This window comes from Microcaecilia unicolor, chromosome 8, assembly GCF_901765095.1.
Source record: "Microcaecilia unicolor chromosome 8, aMicUni1.1, whole genome shotgun sequence".
Taxonomy (NCBI): Eukaryota; Metazoa; Chordata; class Amphibia; order Gymnophiona; family Siphonopidae; genus Microcaecilia; species Microcaecilia unicolor.
The window spans coordinates 156,517,744-156,537,442 of NC_044038.1; the positions used below are offsets into that span (position 1 = coordinate 156,517,744).

The 19,699-nt window shown below is 46.9% G+C and overlaps 1 protein-coding gene across 2 annotated transcripts in view; it reads left to right on the top strand.

Moving 5' to 3' along the window:
* Positions 1-5,989: 5,989 nt before the first annotated feature.
* G3BP1 (G3BP stress granule assembly factor 1) overlaps positions 5,990-19,699 on the top strand; it is a 149,471-nt gene continuing 135,761 nt past the window's right edge. The window contains exon 1 of one of the 2 annotated variants that reach the window (XM_030211488.1): positions 5,990-6,054. The gene's annotated coding sequence lies outside the window, so the exon portion shown is untranslated. Of the gene's footprint in view, positions 6,134-19,699 lie in introns of both variants that reach the window. The other variant, XM_030211487.1, reaches the window with a different exon arrangement.

Here is a 19,699-nt window from a genome sequence, read left to right on the forward strand (position 1 = left end):
TAATTGAATTTTGGGCCCCTGTGGTATAATGGGTTTGCTGCATGTGCACATTTCTCTGCAGAAATTTGTATTACTTGACTATAAGCACACTGTGATTTGTGTAACTTCATTTTGCAATTAACACTGTGTAGTAAATAAATGATACTACCTAGAATTTATGCATAAAGGAGGGAACTCAATAAATGGTGCTGAAAATTTGTTACTGAAAAAATGAGCGCTAAGCGCTATTCTACTACATAGTAACATAGTAAATGATGGCAGATAAAGACCTGAACGGTCCAACCAGTCTGCCCAACAAGATATAAAGTATTACATACCATGTAAAATGAGTTTTTGTATACCCGAGTTTGATTTGTCCCTGCCTTTCTCAGGGCACAGACCGTAAAAGTCTGCCCAGCACTGTTCCTGTACTAAACGTTCTGAAGCTAAAGTCGAAGCCCCTTAAAATTTACACTCCAGCCCATCCATATCTATTCAGTCACGATCAGGGCACAGACTGTAGAAGTCCGACCTGCACCGGTTATACTCTCCAAATACCAGTGTCACCACCCAATCTCCGCTAAGATTCCATAGATCCATTCCTTCTAAGCAGGATTCCTTTGTGTTACAGGATAGCACCCTTTATCAAACAGCATTCGGCATGGATCTAGTGCCTAACCTTTAGGCACCGTACTTACACCCTGCTAAAAGCAGTTGTAAATGCCAGAATCCAATTTAGGTGCACTTCAGATGAATCCTGTAAGTCTACACACAACACTTTGGAAAGATTGGCGCAGAAATTTGGGTGCGATTATATAGAATAGCATTTAAGAGTTAACATAAAGGCTTATATTTTACTATGGTGCTTAAGATGTTAGTGGGGAAATTAACATCATGCAGTAATAGGACTGGAAGATACTGCAGGGTTGGAGGAGAGTCTTGTGGTGGTGCAGTGGAACAATTTTTCAGAGGTGTCACTGGAGAAAGTAGGAAAGGTAATAAAGTCACTGAATACTACCTCTGGTCCCTTTGATGCATGTTCAGTAGGATACGTGAAGTCAGCATATGACATCATTGCCCTGATTTTGCTCTGTTTTATTTGAGCCTCATCTGAAGGTTCTGTACAAATTTTTATTTATTTGGATTTTGCTCGCACCTTATCAGTAGTAGCTCGAGGTGAGTTATATTCAAGTACACTGGATATTTTCCCTGTCCCTGGAGGGCTCACAATCTAAGTTTGTACCTGAGGCAATGTAGGGTTAAGTGACTTGCCCAAGATCACAAGGAGCAACAGTGGGATTTGAACTGACCACCTCTGGATGTCAAACCTGGTGCTTTAACCACTAGGCCACTCATCCACTCCACAAATGTCAGTAATACATCAAGTTTATCCTTTATTAAACATATATCATTGGATTCTTCCTTGGTAGATGACTATCATTCAATCTCTAGTATTTTGTTTAAGGGTAAATTGTTGGAGACGTTGGTAAAAATAGAAAATCAGGATTATTTGGAATCTAATGGTATGTTGAATTAAAATCAATATGACTTCAGACTGAGCTGCAGACCTGAAATGTTGGCATCATTAATTGCTGCCATGCTATCAGTTTTGGAAAGGGGAGATACTGCAGTACTAATTATCATTTTTTGCTTCAGCATCAGCTTTTGATGCAGTAAATCATGTTTCACTCCTTCGGGCACCTCTTCCTATCCAGTTATGTCTGGCCTCTCACTAGTTCTGCTTGCTTTGTTGTGCCTTTATTTTGGCCACATCTCTGCCTCTTTAATGTCTCCCTTTAGCAGCTCCATTGACTTGTCTTTGGCACAAATTTCGAGCAACTGGAATGTGAGTAAGCCTTATTGTGGTTCAAGGTATCTTCATGAAGTAACTTTTCTTTTATCTGACACACCCTCCCATCAGACATTGCCCCCTGTTAAAGTTGGCCTCAGTTCACTATGCAACAAAAAGGCCCTCGTATTTATAACCTTCTCTCTTTATAATCTCTAGACATTCTTCTCCTGATTCTATATAAGGCACCCAGAATTGCACACACATTAATAATTGGGTGCTTAACAGATTCGCTGAACCACCAAGACAAAAGCATTCAGACCGCTGACGTTCAGAGGCATTTTCCCGCTTAAAACTCTCATCTCTTTAAAATCTCATCTCTAAATAACTTGCACAAAAATCAAGTTTTGCAAGATGTATGAGGAGAGATTTGCTGACCTGAACATGTATACCCTGGGGGAAAGGAGAAACTGGGGTGATATGATACAGACGTTCAAATATTTGAAAGGTATTAATCTGCAAACAAACCTTTTCCATAGATGGGAAGGCGGTAGAACTAGAGGACATGAAATGAGATTGAAGGGGGGCAGACTCAAGAAAAATGTCAGGAAGTATTTTTTCACAGAGAGAGTGGTAGATACTTGGAATGCCCTCCCGCGGGAGGTGGTGGAGATGAAAACGGTAGCAGAATTCAAGCATGCATGGGATAAACATAAAGGAATCCTGTTCAGAAGGAATGGATCCTCAGAAGCTTAGCCGAGATTGGGAGGCAGGGCTAGTGCTGGGCAAGACTTCTACGGTCTGTGCCCTGAAAATGGCATACAAATCAAGGTAAGGTATACACAAAAAGTAGCACATATGAGTTTATCTTGTTGGGCAGACTAGATGGATCGTGCAGGTCTTTTTCTGCCGTCATCTACTATGTTACTATTTAAGACAAAAATCAATTCATAATATTATCTAGAAAGTATTTTATAAGTGGAGTTACACAGCATTATTAAGCAAAACCACTTCAGATTAGGATTAATGTTCATTGTTGAGTGGTAAAAGCAGTGGCGTACCAAGGGGGGGGGGGGGCGGTGGGTGCGGTTCGCCCCGGGTGCACGCTGCTGGGGGGGTGCCGTGCGCCTGTCCGCTACGATCGTTCTGTGCTCCCTCTGCCCCGGAACAGGTTACTTCCTGTTCCGGGGCAGAGGGAGCATGGAAACGAACGAAGCGGACAGGCGCACGGCACCCCCCCCCCCTAGCGGCGTGCACCCGGGGGTTCTTTCGCTGGGGGAGGGTGTCCTTTCGTCGGGGGGGGGGGGGGGTCGTGCTGCACCCGGGGGGCGGGGCGCATCGGCGATCCGCCCCGGGTGTCAGCCCCCCTAGGAACGCCACTGGGTAAAAGTTCTACTATTTTGGAATGTGGATTCTCACACAGGAAGCAGCACATCGTTCTGTCTCTGTTTTAAAATTCAACACTAGTTGTTTTGTCTATGTGGCCTTTAAAACCTAAAAAATGTAATTTTGCATCAGTTAAAAAAATGACTTTTTTCTTTGACATGTCTTCAAAGCAAACAGTTCTTCAGGCACAAAAAGCAGGAAGGCTGTGAGAGGAGGGACACAGCACATCATGCTAACACTAGTTATTTTGTCTATGTGCCCTTTAAAGCAAAGAGGAGGAGGAGGAGGGTCTGGGGTTGAGCCTTTTGTTTTAAAGTCTAAACCGGCTGTCATTCATCAATCAGACTGTCGTTCTTTAAAATTGATGGACCTAACTTATTCAGCTTAAAATAAACACAAGGCATCCTTGTGAAAGAAAAGGAAAAAAAGAAAACAATGCCTATTTTTGTTCCGGTGAGAAAAAAGGTTATGCTGCACACATTCCTCCATGGCTGTAAGGGGGCAGTGTTGGGGGTGTCTGACGTCACTTGTGATGTGATGTGTCCAGTAGTGGCTGCCATCTTGGGAAAAGGGGTGTGGCTATGAAGTCACTTCCCATGACATCACCAAAGGAACAGGGTTTGGGGAGGGTGAAGTTGGGGCAAAGTAATGCAAATTAGATGGGGCAAGGGGTATGGTTAAACAAAAAAGGTAGGTTTAGGGCAGGGCTGTGGCATCACATGTGGTGACATCAGCAAAGGGAGTGGGTGTGGTGTGCGCATGGCTTCATTTCTGATTGGCTGAGAACATGGGAGTAAGCGTGCCACCTGTCAAAATCAATTACTTTGACAAATGCCTGTGAGATACACTACTAATCTGCTTCCTTCTGATACATGATGAGACGTTCTCTTTTTTTCTTCCTCTCTTTTCTTCCTCTCTTGGATCACTCAGAGTGGCTCAGTCCCCCACCAATTCATAGTTCAGATATCTTAAAAATAAGTACCTGAATATATGTAAACCGCTTTGAATGTAGTTGCAAAAACCTCAGAAAGGCGGTATATCAAGTCCCAATTCCCCTTCATTAAATGTTTTTAAATCAAAGGAAAGCAAGAATACGTAAGTGAAATAACAATTTGTTATGGTCTACATGCAAATCTCTGTAATGAATATTCATTTTGTATATCTTGAAGACCTGACTGCCAGGGGAACCCACCTCACCTGGACAAGTTTGGGAACCACTTCCCTAATGAGAGTCTGAAGAGATAACTTAGGGATAGTGCTGGGCAGACTTATACGGTCTGTGCCAGAGCTGGTGGTTGGGAGGCGGGGTTGGTGGTTGGGAGGTGGGGATAGTGCTGGGCAGACTTATACGGTCTGTGCCAGAGCCGGTGGTGGGTAGCAGGGATAGTGCTGGGCAGACTTATACGGTCTGTGCACTGAAGAAGACAGTACAAATAAAAAAAGTAGCACATATGAATTTATCTTCTTGGGCAGACTGGATGGACCGTGCAGGTCTTTTTCTGCCGTCATCTACTATGTTACATGTATATTTTAGTAATTAATATGCCATAACTGTAAAAATCTTATAACTTAAATAGGGCTTAAACTAAGAAACTGATGTGAAAGTTATATGCCTCTGATTTGTATCCATATCTAAATAACAAGACTGATCACGAACTAGACAGAACTCTTATCACTTGACTGACTAACCTCACTGCTATTAATGAACAAGCACAACCACTTTATTCCTAATGTCTAAAATGTTTTTTCTATAATTGATGACATATGTTACAATCCAATCTATTATTCAGGAACTTATATGCAATACCATAACGTATTCTACTTTACCATGTATGTACGCACCTTATGCAATACCACTTTAATCCTTATGTCGAAAACAATCTTTCTATAATTGATGACCTAACATATGTTACAATCCAATCTACCACTCAGGAACCTATATGCAATACCATAATGTATTATTCTTTACCATGTATGTACGCACCTTAATGCAATTCCATTTGTAATTCTGTTATCCGGAAATGGCAATTGCCATTATGGCAAATGTAAGCCACCTTGAGCCTGCAAATTGGTGAGAAAATGTGGGATACAAGTGCTATAAATAAATGAATAAAATAAAAATATTGTTTTTTTGTCCAATGCTGTTCCAGTTTGGTTTTTCCTTTGTTATAACTTTTAAACTTCAATAAATTCTCATGGAAAAAAAAAGAAACTGATGTGGAAGTAAAAGCTTTTTGTTGTTGTTATTGAATTCCTACATAATTTTTGACCGTACCACATCTCCTCAATACCTGGGACATTTAATATGACAGACTACCTGACGTGACCATTATTGCATGTCAAGCGGCGATCACTTTAAGAAGCCCCTTTTCACTTCTTTCAGTCAATCTAGTTTGAAGACTCCTATTGGTTATCCTCTTTTATTGCCGCCTTTACCACTACCTTCCCTTCTCCTTTGCCCAGGGTTTCCTGCTCAAGGTTACAGGGCTACACTTTTCAGGGAAACCGCACCTGGGTGAAATGTGTACCACCCTCTCAAGTGCTTCGCACCCAATCATAAGGTGGACTATCATTCAATTGGTGGAAAGGATCAGCAATCATCTTATTAGCCTGCCCTAATCCGCTTGAGCGAAAAGTCTATTTGCTGAAAAGATTGTCAATCGCATATCCCAAGCCATATGTTTCCAAGCAATTAAGTACTTCTAGCTATCATTCGCTGGAGGACCCGCCCTATTCCCTCCTCCTCACCGAACTCGAGGCCCTAATCTTGCCGGCTTTGCTCGCTGATTGGATAGCTGCAGTCGTACCCAACAGTCCGATGGTTAGGTTGAGTTCTTGATATATGTACCGGTGGCTGATGAGCAGCACGCCGCCGCTTGCTTGTGTCGCTGCCGTGTGAGGTAGTTTCCTAGTAGACGTATTTAGGCGTGTGCTTCTTTTTTTTTTTCCCCCCTTCCTTCCTCCTGGTCGGTTTTTCAGGTAATTAGTGGAATGCGTCGATAGAGCAGGGGAAAAGGCTATTTGGGATTGAGAATGGGATTGGTATGTTGCCGCCACTGAAAGGTTCAGGCGATCTCGTGGCGGTTGGGAATGGACGCGCGCCTGCGTTTTACGCCGCTTTTTGAGGAGCGAAGCAAGTAGGCCGTATAGTGGTGGTAGGGAATTCCCAGGGCTAAGCGCTTGGGATCTTTTCTTTTCGTCTATTCTTCCGCTTGCCCTTTTCTTTGGTAGTTTTCTGTTTCCCTGTCTCTCTCTGCACGATTTCTATTTTAACAGGGAGGCTGTGTGGAATGTTCATGCGCCATAAGAGGTGGTGGAAGGAGCACGAGCACGCGCGCTCTTGCCGATTACGGGAGCGCGTACTCATCGCCGGTCCTCCTCCTCCTCCCCCCCCCCTTTTTATAAATCCACCACCTCCCATTTTTTTTCTTAATAACCCCCCCTTTTATAAAGGGGGGTTATTAAGAAAAAAAATGGGAGGTGGTGGATTATGCTGAGTGAAAAGAACGTAGCATAACCCTTGCGGCAGGCGAATGACCGGCTAGTGGGGGTAATAATCGTGCTAGTTTCTTGTACACAAAAAGAGATGGCCTATACTGCTTTGAGCTCTCGACGAAGGGGAGGGTGTACGGTTGCTGTGTTGGGATTTGAGCACTGCGAGGCTCGTCTACGCTTTTGGGCACTTTCTAGTAATCGGGGCTGAGGCAAAGGTCTTTAGTGAAATGTACGTTTCAGTTTAGGTTGCCAACTCTTACCGTTTCAGTTCGTTTTTCTCTTTCAAAGTTCTGCAAACAATATTCGCATGTTGCAACTCGGTTGTGTTTTTTTTCTCCCTCATCTCCCCCCCCCCCCCAATCACGCACATTAATTTGGACTGTAAAAAACTTTATTTGGGTTTTGCTAATGCTTTTTCAGTGCTGTGGTAAAGCTCTCTATCTGTTGTCCCTAGAGGATTTTTATTCTTGTTTGTAACTGAGTGCAATGGCGGGTTAAGTGTCTTAAAAGGGTTGTCGGCAAGATTAAACCCTGGCTTTTTTTTTTTTAGACCATTGTGCTATTCTCTAAACTGATCCTGTATTTGCTATTGAGTGTAATGTTTTTGTATCTTGCACTATCTATAAAACTCGTGAGATTGTATGTTTTAAACTTAAAAGGTGAGCTAGAATGAAGAAATATCCAACATGGAGCCATGCCACCTGTTCTGAACATTCCTGGTACCATGTGTTTTGGGATTGGGGACAGCCGTTACATGATAAAGGGATTTAGATATTTGGGACTGTTTCTTGGGATAGTTGGTAGAAAGCGTGCTTGTAATTTGGTCCTGTATTTCAGGACTGCACAGATGAGGCGTTTTCTAGCTATAAATAGTACTATCCTGGATTTCAAAATTTTGCTTCTGTAATTGAGAATAATTTAACGGGGAGGAGGAAAGTCATTCCTTGATGGTGAAGTATTTTATTGGTCTCTGAAAATATATACTTTTAACATGATTTAAATATATATTTATGAGAATTATATAATCGCATGTATGGTAGAAAATAGACTTACAGAAAAGTGAGTGCCAAGAATGGCATTGATAATCCTGAGTTTCAGATCTGTAACATTTGCTTATTCTCAAGCTACTATTTATTTACTAGAGGATGTAGCCTGAAAAGTAAAAGTTGATTTATGACTTTAATTAGAGATCAGCTGCCTCTGTGAGGGTCATGTTAGGCAAGGGAAGAGCTGAAAGACAAGGAGCTAGTGAAAATAGCCACATATCTAGAAAGAATTGAAGTGTTGAGCAAGGGACTCTACAGGTAAATATTTTAATTACTTGAGGGGAACTAATCAATATAACAAAGCAACAATGAAAGTGAATAGTAACATAGTAAAGCTGCAACAAGTGACACACATTTGACCCAGTCTGTTTAGTTATTCTGAAGTACATCCCAGTTGCTATCCAGAATTGTGTGCTTGGTTGCCTAAGAGGTAGGAAGAATAAGATAATGTTGTAGAGCCCCTGTCTTATGATTCTGAGACTACTTTTTATAATGCCATGAAAGCTGAGCAATTAGGGAAGGGATATTTAAATGATACATGGTTTGCAACACACTAGAACAAAAATCTTAAACGTGGAGGGGCATAATCGAATGTGAACACTCACCTCCATGGGCGTCTATGGCCGAGAACGGGTATGTGAAGGGGTGGGACAGACCATATTTTTGAAAAAAAATGGGCGTCCATTTTTCGTTTCGAAAATACGGTTTGTATGGACCAAAATGCCATGGATTTAGTCGTTTGTGAGCAGGGCGTTTGTTTTTTTTAGCGATAATGGAAAATAAAAACGCCCAGCTCAAACGTCCTAATCCAAGCCATTTGGTCGTGGAAGGGGCCAGGATTTGTAGTACACTCGCCCCCCTGACATGCCAGGACACCAACTGGACACCCTAGAGGTCAGTACGGTAGACTGCAGAAAACGCTCCCACATGCAATAGCTCCCTTACCACGGGTGCTGAGCCCCCCAACCCCTCCCCCAAAACCCACTACCCACAAATGTACAACACTACCATAGCTCTTAGGGGTGAATGGGGCACCTACATGTGGGTACAGTGGGTTTTGGAGGCTTCCCATTTTCCAGCACAAGTGTTACAGGTAGGGGGGATGGGCCTGGGTCCGCCTGCCTGAAGTGCACTGCGGTACCTACTAAAAGTGCTCCAGGCACCTGCATACACGCAGGTCTCTAGGACTTGTTGCTGCTGTATAATCTTGGCACACCAGTAGACACCTGAAGACTAATCTCTTTGAAAAAGTCCTTTATTTGAATAAGCACGTTTACTCACAGTTAACTGCAGATCGGAGGTTGTGCCCCAAAGAGTCTTCCTGGTACTGAGATCAGCCGAGCTGGCAGAATGCTGTACAATGCCCTCTTTCAGCAACATTCAAGGGAAGAACTAAGTTCTGTAACGTGGCTAACGCATGAAAGGGATCTAAAACTGTTACAAAAATGGCCACTACCTCATGGACTACCGGAAACAAAACAGGGCACACTCTGACCCAGTAAGCAGGGGGGAAAAGCATCATGGGAGTAGAGCCTACCAACATCGTGAGCTTCCTTGTCATCAAGCAGATGAAGCCATTACGTATGGGTTGTCCATCAACCAGCAGGGGGTGATAGAGAGCACTCAATTTTTCACAGTGCCTCATGGCCAGCTAGCTCCACTGCCTCTTCAGTATTCTTTATCTCCCCAAGCAGGGTGGCTGCAGCTTCTTCGAGCTCCATCAAAAATCTGCCTGGGGGTGGCTCCTGGCTTGCCAGTTGTTAGCTGGGGTGTTAGAGGCTATAGCAGCTTCACTTTGAAGGCACATAGGTCAGCCCTTTCCCTGCCTTAACCAAGCCCCCATGGATGTGGACATATTAGCTTGCTTTTCCCTGTCCTTTCCCACTCAGTGGATGCAGGCACATTGGTTCGCCTTTCCCTGCCTTTCCTACTCACCTGAGCCTCCGGAGTGTTTTTATTTACCTCTTTTGCCTCTGCTTTCCTCACAGCGTAAAAAAAAAAAATTAAAGTTGGGTTGCGCTTTAGTGCAGCGCTCTTGGAAAAGAGGTTTTTTTTTTCTTGAGATTCTTCTGCAGGACCGGAGCTGTGATACTCGGTCTAGTGAGGTAAGAGTGTTTTCTGAGTCCTCCGGGGTGGGCCCGCAATCGGGATGTTTTTGGCATGAACCCAATACCCCACACCCACCACAATGCATTGCTGATGTGACTCTGCAGTGCGCATAACAGAGAGGGTGTCACACTCACCCGAGAGCCACATCAGAGCCAGGGAAAGGCTGTCAGAGGATAGAACACATTCTGCTGTCATGGAGGTAGGTACGGCATTTGAGGCTGGCATAGAGGCTGGAAAAAAAAGTTTTTAAAGTGGGGTTTTTTTGGTGGGAGGGGGTTAGTGACCACTGGGGGAGTCAGGGACGAGATCCCTGGTTCCCTCCGGTGGTCATCTGGTCAGTTGGGGCACTTTTTTGGGATTTGGACCTGGAAAAAAAGGGTCCAAATAAAGCGGACCAAATTCTCGTCCAAAACGCCCTTCTTGTTTCGATTATCAGCTAAAGACGCCCATCTCTCAGCCGATAACCATGCCCCCAGTCCCGCCTTCACCACACCTCCGACACGGCCCCGTCAACTTTGTTCGTTCCTGTGATGGAGTGCAGTTGAAGACGACCAAAATCGGCTTTCGATTATACCGATTTGGTTGCACACGGGAGAAAGACGCCCATCTCCTGATTTGGGTCGAAATATGGGCGTCTCTCTCTTTCGAAAATAAGCTGGATAGTGTATTTTCTGGATGAAAGAAGGGAAAGTGAGAAACATCTTAAATATTTGGGTATTCCATTGCATAGCTTCCCACAGTTCCAGAACCTATGGGATAGTTGTCCATCAACTAGCAGGAGGAGAAAGAGAAACTGCAGCATCCCAGGGTGGCCTCCCTTGTTACAGCGGTGACAAAGATGACCACCTTGCAGTTGAGGGTATTGCCCTAAATAACTTCAGGATAGGAAGCTAGAAGGCTTACTAAAACTGTTGCCTGAAGTGGCATCTTTGGGGCCTTCAAGCTTCAGAGGGCATGTTCATGACTAGAGCATACCTGAAGTTTTATCAGCAGTTTGCAAGGCAAGATTGGAACCGTAATGCCTAGCTGGAAGTAGGGTTAGCCTACTTAGTGGATGCTATTTATGACATGTTTAGGGGTTACTGTTAACAGTATGTCTTTGGCTGTCATGGCACGTTGGCAACTCTGCGGCATTGGGCAGCAGGTGCAGCATCTGTCATGTCTAGTAACTATCCTTTTGGGGCAAGTGGCTATTTTGGAAGATCTCGGTAACTTGGGGAAAGAACTGGGGGAAACCTAAGCTACAGCGGTTGCTAGAGGATAAGCCAAAAGTCTCTGTCTGTCTTCGGGGGGTTCTCTGCCTTGCTTTTGAGACCGCAGACAGTACCAGCCTGGTCATCAGCAATATGGTCAGATGTCCTTCGTTCAGGCACACCAGTCTTCCTTTCATTCGGACAGGAAGTCCTCTTAGTCAGCTACAACACCCAATGCCTCCCAAGTTTTACAATGATGCGAGGCTAGTCCACTCTTGTCCTCTGGTGGGAGGATGTCTTCAGGAGGTGTTGGCCAAAATCATGTCAGACCAGTGAGTTCTGGATATTCTTTCAGAAGGTTAGAAGTTGGAATTCTCCTTCCCAGTTGTGCCTCTCCATTTGCAGTCGTCTTGTTGAAAGGAAACCAGTTCAGGCCAATGTAGATTCTTTGCTGGCATTCAGGGCTGCTATTCTAGTTCGCCAGGCTGCACAGGGCAAGGCAGATAACTGTCTACTTTTGCATGGAGGCACTAAGAGCAGTCATAGCCTTGGTTCAAGTGGGAGAATTTCTCACTGCCCTTGATCTTAAGGAGGCACACTTGCATATACCCATATGGCCACCGCAGTGCTGGACTGTCACTTGTAGTGTTCAGGGTTTTGCCCTTTGGTCTTGCTGTGGCTCCAAGAACATTTTCCAAGGTTGTGGTGGTGGTAGACTTCAGTTCTAGTGAATCAGAGTTGACCTGTATCTTGATGACTGGTTCATTTCTGTGTTGACCTGTTCTTACAGCGTGGTGGTGACAAAGTTGTCTTATCTTCTGCAGTTGGTTTGAGTGATGGATTCTGAGAAGACCAGACTTAACGCAGTCCCAGACACTGGAGTATCTGGGTGTTCTGCTCTTTCTTATGGAGCGCAGGAGGTTAAAACTGGTTCAACAAATTCAAGACAGGTCCATGGTCTGTGTCTGTGTGCTGGGGTCAGTGACAGCGGCAGTGAAAGTGGTACCATGGGCAAGGACCATGGTCATTACAGTAGTCTTCTATTAAAAAAAATATATATTATTTGAGCCTGCAAAGAGGTGGGAAAATGTGGGATACAAATGCAATAAATAAAAAAAATATATATGTATAATTATCGAAGGTAGCTTCTCAGTACAAATTCAAAAATTATCCTCTACGAATGTGTATACGTTAAACTTCTCAGTATATCCAACTTCAATCTTATTAAAAATGGGAGGAAAAGCCTGAACTAACTCTTAGCTTCACAGCCGATCGCTGTCAGGAGTTCATGCAGTCATTAGCTGAAAAGCCCAGTGCTTTTTTTGCGCCGGTACTGCCTACCGGCAACTATTTTGTGAGGTCCAGCTCACCTGCCCGCTCCCTTCCGTTCGTGCACCCGTGCTCCCTACTTTGAAAGCTTTAATTTACCCAAAGTAGCAGCAAACCAGTAGTAAAAGCAGCAGGCTCGCCTCCATGTCGCTTCCCTTCCCTCTCAGTGCGTCCTTCCTCTGATGTAATTTCCTTTCCACGAGGGCGGGACACGCTTGGGAAGGGGAGTGATGAGGAGGCCTGCCTGCCTGCTACTTTTACTGCTGGTTCGATGCGACTTCAGGTAAACTAAAGATTTCAAGGCAGGGGACACGGGTGCACAAACAGAAAGGGAGCTGAGGGCGGGATCTGGGGTTTGAATGAATTGCTGGAGGGGAGGAGAATCGCTGGACAGAGGGGTGGGCAGGGAAGAGAGAATTGCTGGACATGGATGGGAGGGGAGGGCAGGGGGAGAGAGGAGACATGCTGGACATGGAGGGCAGGGGAGAGAGGAGAATCGCTGGACATGGAGGGCAGGGGAGAGAGGAGAAATGCTGGCAATGGATGGAGAGGAGAGCAGGAGATAGAGAATTGCTGGACGTGGATGGATGGGTGTTGGCAGGGAGAGAGGAGAAATGCTGGACTTGGATAGAGGAGATGGGAGAGAGAATTATTGCTTTACTAGTAAAAAAGGCCCGTTTCTGACACACATGAAACGGGCGCTAGCAAGGTTTTCCTCATAATGTGTATGTTTTGGAGAGTGTATGCGAGAGTGACTGTGTGTGATAGAGAGAGTGAAAGTGTGAGTGTGTGTGTGAGAGAGAGAGTGAGTATGGGTGTGAGCGTGTCTGTGAGAGAGAGTGTGTGTGTGAGAATGAGAGTGTGTGCAATTGCGTATGGGAGACACAGTGTGATAGAGAGAGAGAGAGTGTGTTTCACACAGATACAGTGTGTGCGTGAATCAGAGTGTGTGTGAGGCACAGATTGTCTGTGAGACTGAGTGTATGAGACCAAGCGAGTATGTAAGTGACTGTGTGACACATAGAGAGTGAATGTGATACAATGTGAGACATAGAGTGTATGAGAATGAGAGACAGAAACACATAGTCTGTGAGAGAGAGAGTGTGTGTGTGTGTGACAGAGATACCTCCCTCCCTCCCTCTCTCTCTCTCTATGGTGTCAGGCCCCCCTCTTTCTCTGGTGTCTGAGATTGCTGCCACTGCACCTAAGCAATTGGTGTGCTGGAGGAGAGGAAGAGAGAGAGTGTGTGTGTGGGGTGGGGGGGGATGTGTTGGAGGGGTTCAGCTTGGAAGAAGAGGGCTGTGGGGGATTGTGGATGCGCTGCCAGATGAAAGTAAGTGAGTATGTGTGTGTGTGTGTGTGGGGGGGGGGGTTCAGGAAGCAATGGCAGATGACAGAGTGAGGGAGTGTGTGTGTGTGTGGGGGGGGGGGGGGGGGCAGGGGGTACAGGAAGCGCTGCCAGATGAGAGAGTGAGTGTGTATGGGGTTTCATGAAGCGCTCCCATCCTTGAACCCCCTCCCCACCTCAGTCCCCTTCTCTCATTCAAGAACCCCCTCCCCAGTCTCTCCCATCCAAAAACCCCAGTCCCCTCCCCACCCGTCCCCTTCTCCCATCCGAGAACCCCCTCCCCAGTCTCTCCCATCCAAAAACCCCAGTGCCCTTCCCACCCGTCCCCTTCAAGCATCCAGGAACCCCCTCCCCACCTCAGTCTCCTCCCATTCAAGAACCCCCTCCCCAGTCTCTCCCATCCAAAAACCCCAGTCCCCTCCCCACTCGTCCTCTTCAAGTATCCAAGAACCCCCTCCCCACCTCAGTCCCCTTCTCCATTCAAGAATCCCAGTCCTCTCCCCATCCGTCCCCTTCTCCCATCCCAGAACCCCCTCCCCACCTCAGTCCCCTTCTCCCATTCAAGAATCCCAGTCCTCTCCCCATCCGTCCCCTTCTCCCATCCGAGAACCCCCTCCCCAGTCTCTCCCATCCAAGAACCCCAGTCCCCTCCCCACCCGTCCCCTTCAACTATCCAAGAACCCCCTCCCCACCCCCTTCTGCTTCTCCCATCCATGAACCCCTCCCACCTCAGTCCCCTTCTCCCATTCAAGAATCCCAGTCCTCTCCCCATCCGTCCCCTTCTCCCATCCGAGAACCCCAGTCCCCTCCCCACCCGTCCCCTTCAACTATCCAAGAACCCCCTCCCCACCCCCTTCTGCTTCTCCCATCCATGAACCCCTCCCACCTCAGTCTCCTTCCCATTTGAGAACCCCCTCCCCCCCACCTGAGAGCCCCACACCCTTCTCCCATCTGAGTCCCTCCCCACCTACCAGCTCCATTCTCCTGCCGCCCAGGCCCACCACCCTCACTGCCTTAAAAAAAAAAACCCAATTTGAAGCACTGGAGTAACAGGCAGCAGCGCCTCGCGTCTGCCCTTCTACTAAAAATCTCTTCCACGACGTCATTGGGCCTTCCCACATTGAGTCCCGCCCTCCTCTCAGGTAACTTCCAATTACCGCGAGGGCGGGTGGGACTTAATGTGGGAAGGCCCAATGACGTCGTGGAAGAGATTTTTAGTAGAAGGGCAGACGCGAGGCGCTGCTGCCTGTTATTCCAGCGCTTCAAATTGGGTTTTAAAGGCAGGACAGCGCCGGGAGCGGACTCGCAGCACCCCCCACCCGCTGACATCTGGGGCGGAGCGCCCCCACCACGTCGCCGTCGCGCGTTGCTGAACTTGGGAGGGAGGGAGAGTGGTGCTCGGGCGGTCGGGGCGGGGCTACCTGAGGCGCGCGGCGCGGTTGGTAGCCAGCGTTTCCTTGGCAGGGGGAGGAGTAGGGAAACACGCTCCGCGTGTTTCCCTACTCCTCCCCCTTCCTTGATGCGGTCCCTGCTTTCATTTTTCTGTTGGTTTTCCGCCCTCGACGTCATGACGTTTGACGCGAGGGCGGGGCAGCAAGTCGTTCAGTGGCTTCACCACCACGAACTTACGAACCGTTCTGGGAGTCTGAGTGACTTCAGAACGTTGTCCTCAGAACGTTGAGGGTGCCTTTTATTATATTAGATATGGATACAGGGGAGGGAAGAGAGGAGAAATGCTGGACATGGATGGAGGGGAGGAAAGAAAAAAGATGCACATGGATGGAGATGAGGGAAAGGGAAGAGAGGAGAAAAACTGCACATGGATGGAGAAAATAGGCAAAAGCTGGATCCACGTTATACCTCCTCCAGTCAATTCCACGGAGAAGGACCCAGCTTTTACTTACGGATGTAGGGCAAGAAATGAAGAAGAAAGGAGGAAAGTTAAAGAAATAAATGGAAAGGAAGCCCTGGAAACGGAGTTAAGCGAACAGCTAGCAGCAGAATCAGACTGGGACCAATATGGATACAAAAAGTTTGGAATATGTCCGATTTGAGAATTTACATCTGCTGTCTTATTTTGCACTGGGTATACTGGAGCTGTAACAGCTTACAGAAATAATTTCTAATGAAAAAAAAATTACGTTATTTCCTCAGCGACCCTCCAGACTGGTCAAGACGCTTGGGTTATGCACACCTACCAGCAGAGGGAGACTGAGAACACTAAAGCTTAAACCAGTATAAGCTAGCAGCCAGTAAGTCTCAGTCTCCAGCAGAGGGTAGACATGCAGTCAGTCTGGTAGGATTAGATTTTCTTAACTAATACCCTGTACTTGGAATTATTTTTGGTTGAGTGCTTCAAGAAAAGCGGGTCCAGTGGGATTCACTTTTCTCTGTGGAATTTAGCTGGTGTGTGGCTTATTCCCCGGCTGGCCTTTGGTTAGGCAGCCATGTGCCTCGGCTTCTGTTGTGACAGGAACCTTGAGAGCCATAACTTCTGGCAGTTTGTATTATTCCCCTGTTGGCCTTTGGTTAGGCAGCCATGTGCCTCGGCTCCTGTTGTGACAGGAACCTTGAGAGCCATAACTTCTGGCAGTTTGTAGCTTTGAAATCCTCTTTCTGAACTTTCTGCCTGTTGCCTTGGCTCCTGCTATGGCAGGAACCTTGGGTGCTTAGTCCCTGTCAGCTCTTAGCAACTGGGCTTTTGTTGTGAGTGTAAAAAAAGAAAAAGAAACAGTGTTTGGCTGCTTGGCAGTGCTTGACTGTGTTGTTTGGGAAGCTGACAGGCCTGGGGATTTTGAGCAACTTTGAGAGAGCTGGGACGTTAGGGTGTACCGCTTTAAATTCGCGATGTCGGCGGGAAAGCCGTCGCGCTGCCGTTCTTGTGCGCGAAGGGGGATAGACGCGCCAGGAGCTCAATGCAGGTTCTGTGGGGAGCCTAAACAGCCTGATTCTTCGCCTCCGGTACTAGCTGTGGAGGGTTCAGGTAGCGGTAAAGGTTTGCCCGGCTCTGACTTGTCCTCTGGGCCTGTAGCGGCGGTTCTGATTTTGGCGGGAACCACCGCCATCTTGGATTCGGGCGCCACGGGGGTGGCTGCTCGCCCGCTGTTGGAAGGTCCGGGGCAGAGTGCTTCTAGGCCTCTGGAAGGTGCGGGGGCCATGGGGTTTCCTCCGGATTTTATTTGGGCCATGTTTTCAGGCCTGGCAGTCGGGCCCTAATCAGTTAGAGCCTCTGAAGGGAGCAGGGCCTCTGGTTGCAAAGCGACAGCGTTTAGATTGGTCTGAAGAGCCAGATTTGTTTTCATTGCCTCCCTCAGACGATGAGGGTAGTCTGCTGGGGGATGAGTTCCTAGGGGACAAGGTTTCTGAGGAGGAGGGGCCTTTGCCAGATGAAGACCCCTCGGTGGTGCGCATTTTCCCTAGGGATGAGCTTCCTGAACTGATTGAGCAGGTAGTGTCCACGCTTAGGTTTGATTTGCCTGAGCCGGTGGTAGCGGACGCTAAGCAGCTTGACCCTTTAGTTAAGGGAATTCTGCGGGCAGAGCGTACTTTTCCCATGAATTCAGATCTCAGAGATATGATCGTCCAGGAGTGGTCCTCCCCAGATTCTTCTTGTAGGGTGAGCAGAGCTATGGCAAGTCTGTACCCTATTCCGCAAAGGGATAAGGACTCCTTTTAAGTCGCCGACAGTGGATGCGGTGGTGAACCGCGGTTACCAAGGCTACGGCTATTCCGGTTGATGGGGGGGCTGCTCTCAGAGATCCGCAGGATAGGAGATTAGAGTCATTCGGCGCAATTTTGATCTCTCGGCATTGTCACTTCAGGCCGCTCTGTGCGGGGGCCTAGTAGCCAGGGCGTGTTTCCGTTGGGCTGAAAGTCTTTTGGATGGCCCGGCCTTAGATAGAGCTTCCTTGGTGCAAGAGCTAGCCAAGTTAGAGATGGGCTCTTCCTTTTTGGCAGATTCTAGTTATGATCTGCTGAGAGCTTCTGCTAAGAATATGGCATTGGCGGTTGGAGCTCGTCGGGCTCTTTGGCTTCGTGGTTGGACGGCAGATGCGGCGTCTTAAGTCCAAGTTATGTTCTCTCCCCTTCAAGGGGACCTTGCTGTTCGGAGAAGAGTTGGATAAGTTGGTTCGTGGTCTTGGTGAGGAAATGCCGCGCTTGCCGGAGTTGCGCCTCAAAGCAGGGGGTTGAGGTATGGCAGGGCGTGCACGTTTCAAAGATACTCTGCGCTATAGGCCGGGTAGGTTTACTGTTGCACCTAGAGGTCGATTTTTTTTCAGCGTACTCGGCCCTTTCGCAGAGGTCGACGAGGATGCCGAGATGTGCTGGGGGGATGCGCTGGGGAGAAAAATGGTGAAAAAAAGACTGAAAGGAGCAGCTCGCAGAGTAAAAAACTTGCATCAGGCGTGGATGCTGTTTAAAAACACCATCCTGGAGGTTCAGGACAAATATATTCCACGTATTAGAAAAAAGGGAAAAAAGACTAAACGTCAGCCGGCGTGGCTAAACAGTAAGATAAAGGAAATCATTAGAGCCAAAAAACAATCCTTCAGAAAGTGGAGAAGAGAACCAACTGAAAGTAACAGGATAGATCATAAGGAATGCCAAGCCAAATGCAAAGCGGAGATAAGGAGGGCAAAAAAGGACTTTGAGAAGAAATTAGCGTTGGAAGCAAAAATACATAGTAAAAATTTTTTTAGATACATTAAAAGCAGGAAACCGGCCAAAGAGTCGGTTGGGCCGCTGGACGAAAATGGTGTTAAAGGGGCGATCAAGGAGGACAAAGCCGTAGCGGAGAAATTAAATGAATTCTTTGCTTCGGTCTTCACCGAGGAGGATTTGGGGGGGACACCGGTGCCGGAAAGAATATTTGAAGCGGGGGAGTCGGAGAAACTAAACGAATTCTCTGTAACCTTGGAGGATGTAATGGGTCAGTTCAGCAAGCTGAAGAGTAGTAAATCACCGGGACCTGATGGTATTCATCCCAGAGTATTAATAGAACTAAAAAATGAACTTGCGGAGCTACTGTTAGAAATATGCAATCTGTCCCTAAAATCGAGTGTAGTACCGGAAGACTGAGGGTAGCCAATGTTACTCCGATTTTTAAGAAGGGTTCCAGAGGAGATCCGGGAAATTATAGACCGGTGAGTCTGACGTCGGTGCCGGGCAAGATGGTGGAGGCTATTATTAAGAATAAATTGCAGAGCATATACAAAAACATGGACTGATGAGACAAAGTCAGCACGGATTTAGTGAAGGGAAGTCTTGCCTCACCAATCTAATGCATTTTTTTGAGGGGGGTAAGCAACGTGGACAATGGGGAGCCGGTTGATATTGTATATCTGGATTTTCAGAAGGCGTTTGACAAAGTGCCGCACGAAAGGACTCCTGAAGAAATTGCAGAGTCATGGAATCGGAGGTAGGGTATTATTATGGATTAAGAACTGGTTGAAAGATAGGAAGCAGAGAGTAGGATTGCGTGGCCAGTATTCTCAGTGGAGGAGGGTAGTTAGTGGGGTCCCGCAGGGTTTTGTGCTGGGTCCGTTGCTTTTTAATGTATTTATAAATGACCTAGAGATGGGAATAACTAGTGAGGTAATTAAATTCGCCGATGACACAAAATTATTCAGGGTCGTCAAGTCGCAGGAGGAATGTGAACGATTACAGGAGGACCTTGCGAGACTGGGAGAATGGGCGTGCAAGTGGCAGATGAAGTTCAATGTTTGACAAGTGCAAAGTGATGCATGTGGGTAAGAGGAACCCGAATTATAGCTACGTCTTGCAAGGTTCCGCGTTAGGAGTTACGGATCAAGAAAGGGATCTGGGTGTCGTCGTCGATGATACGCTGAAACCTTCTGCTCAGTGTGCTGCTGCGGCTAGGAAAGCGAATAGAATGTTGGGTATTAGGAAGGGTATGGAGTCCAGGTGTGCGGATGTTATAATGCCGTTGTATCGCTCCCATGGTGCGACCGCACCTGGAGTATGTGTTCAGTACTGGTCTCCGTATCTCAAAAAAGATATAGTA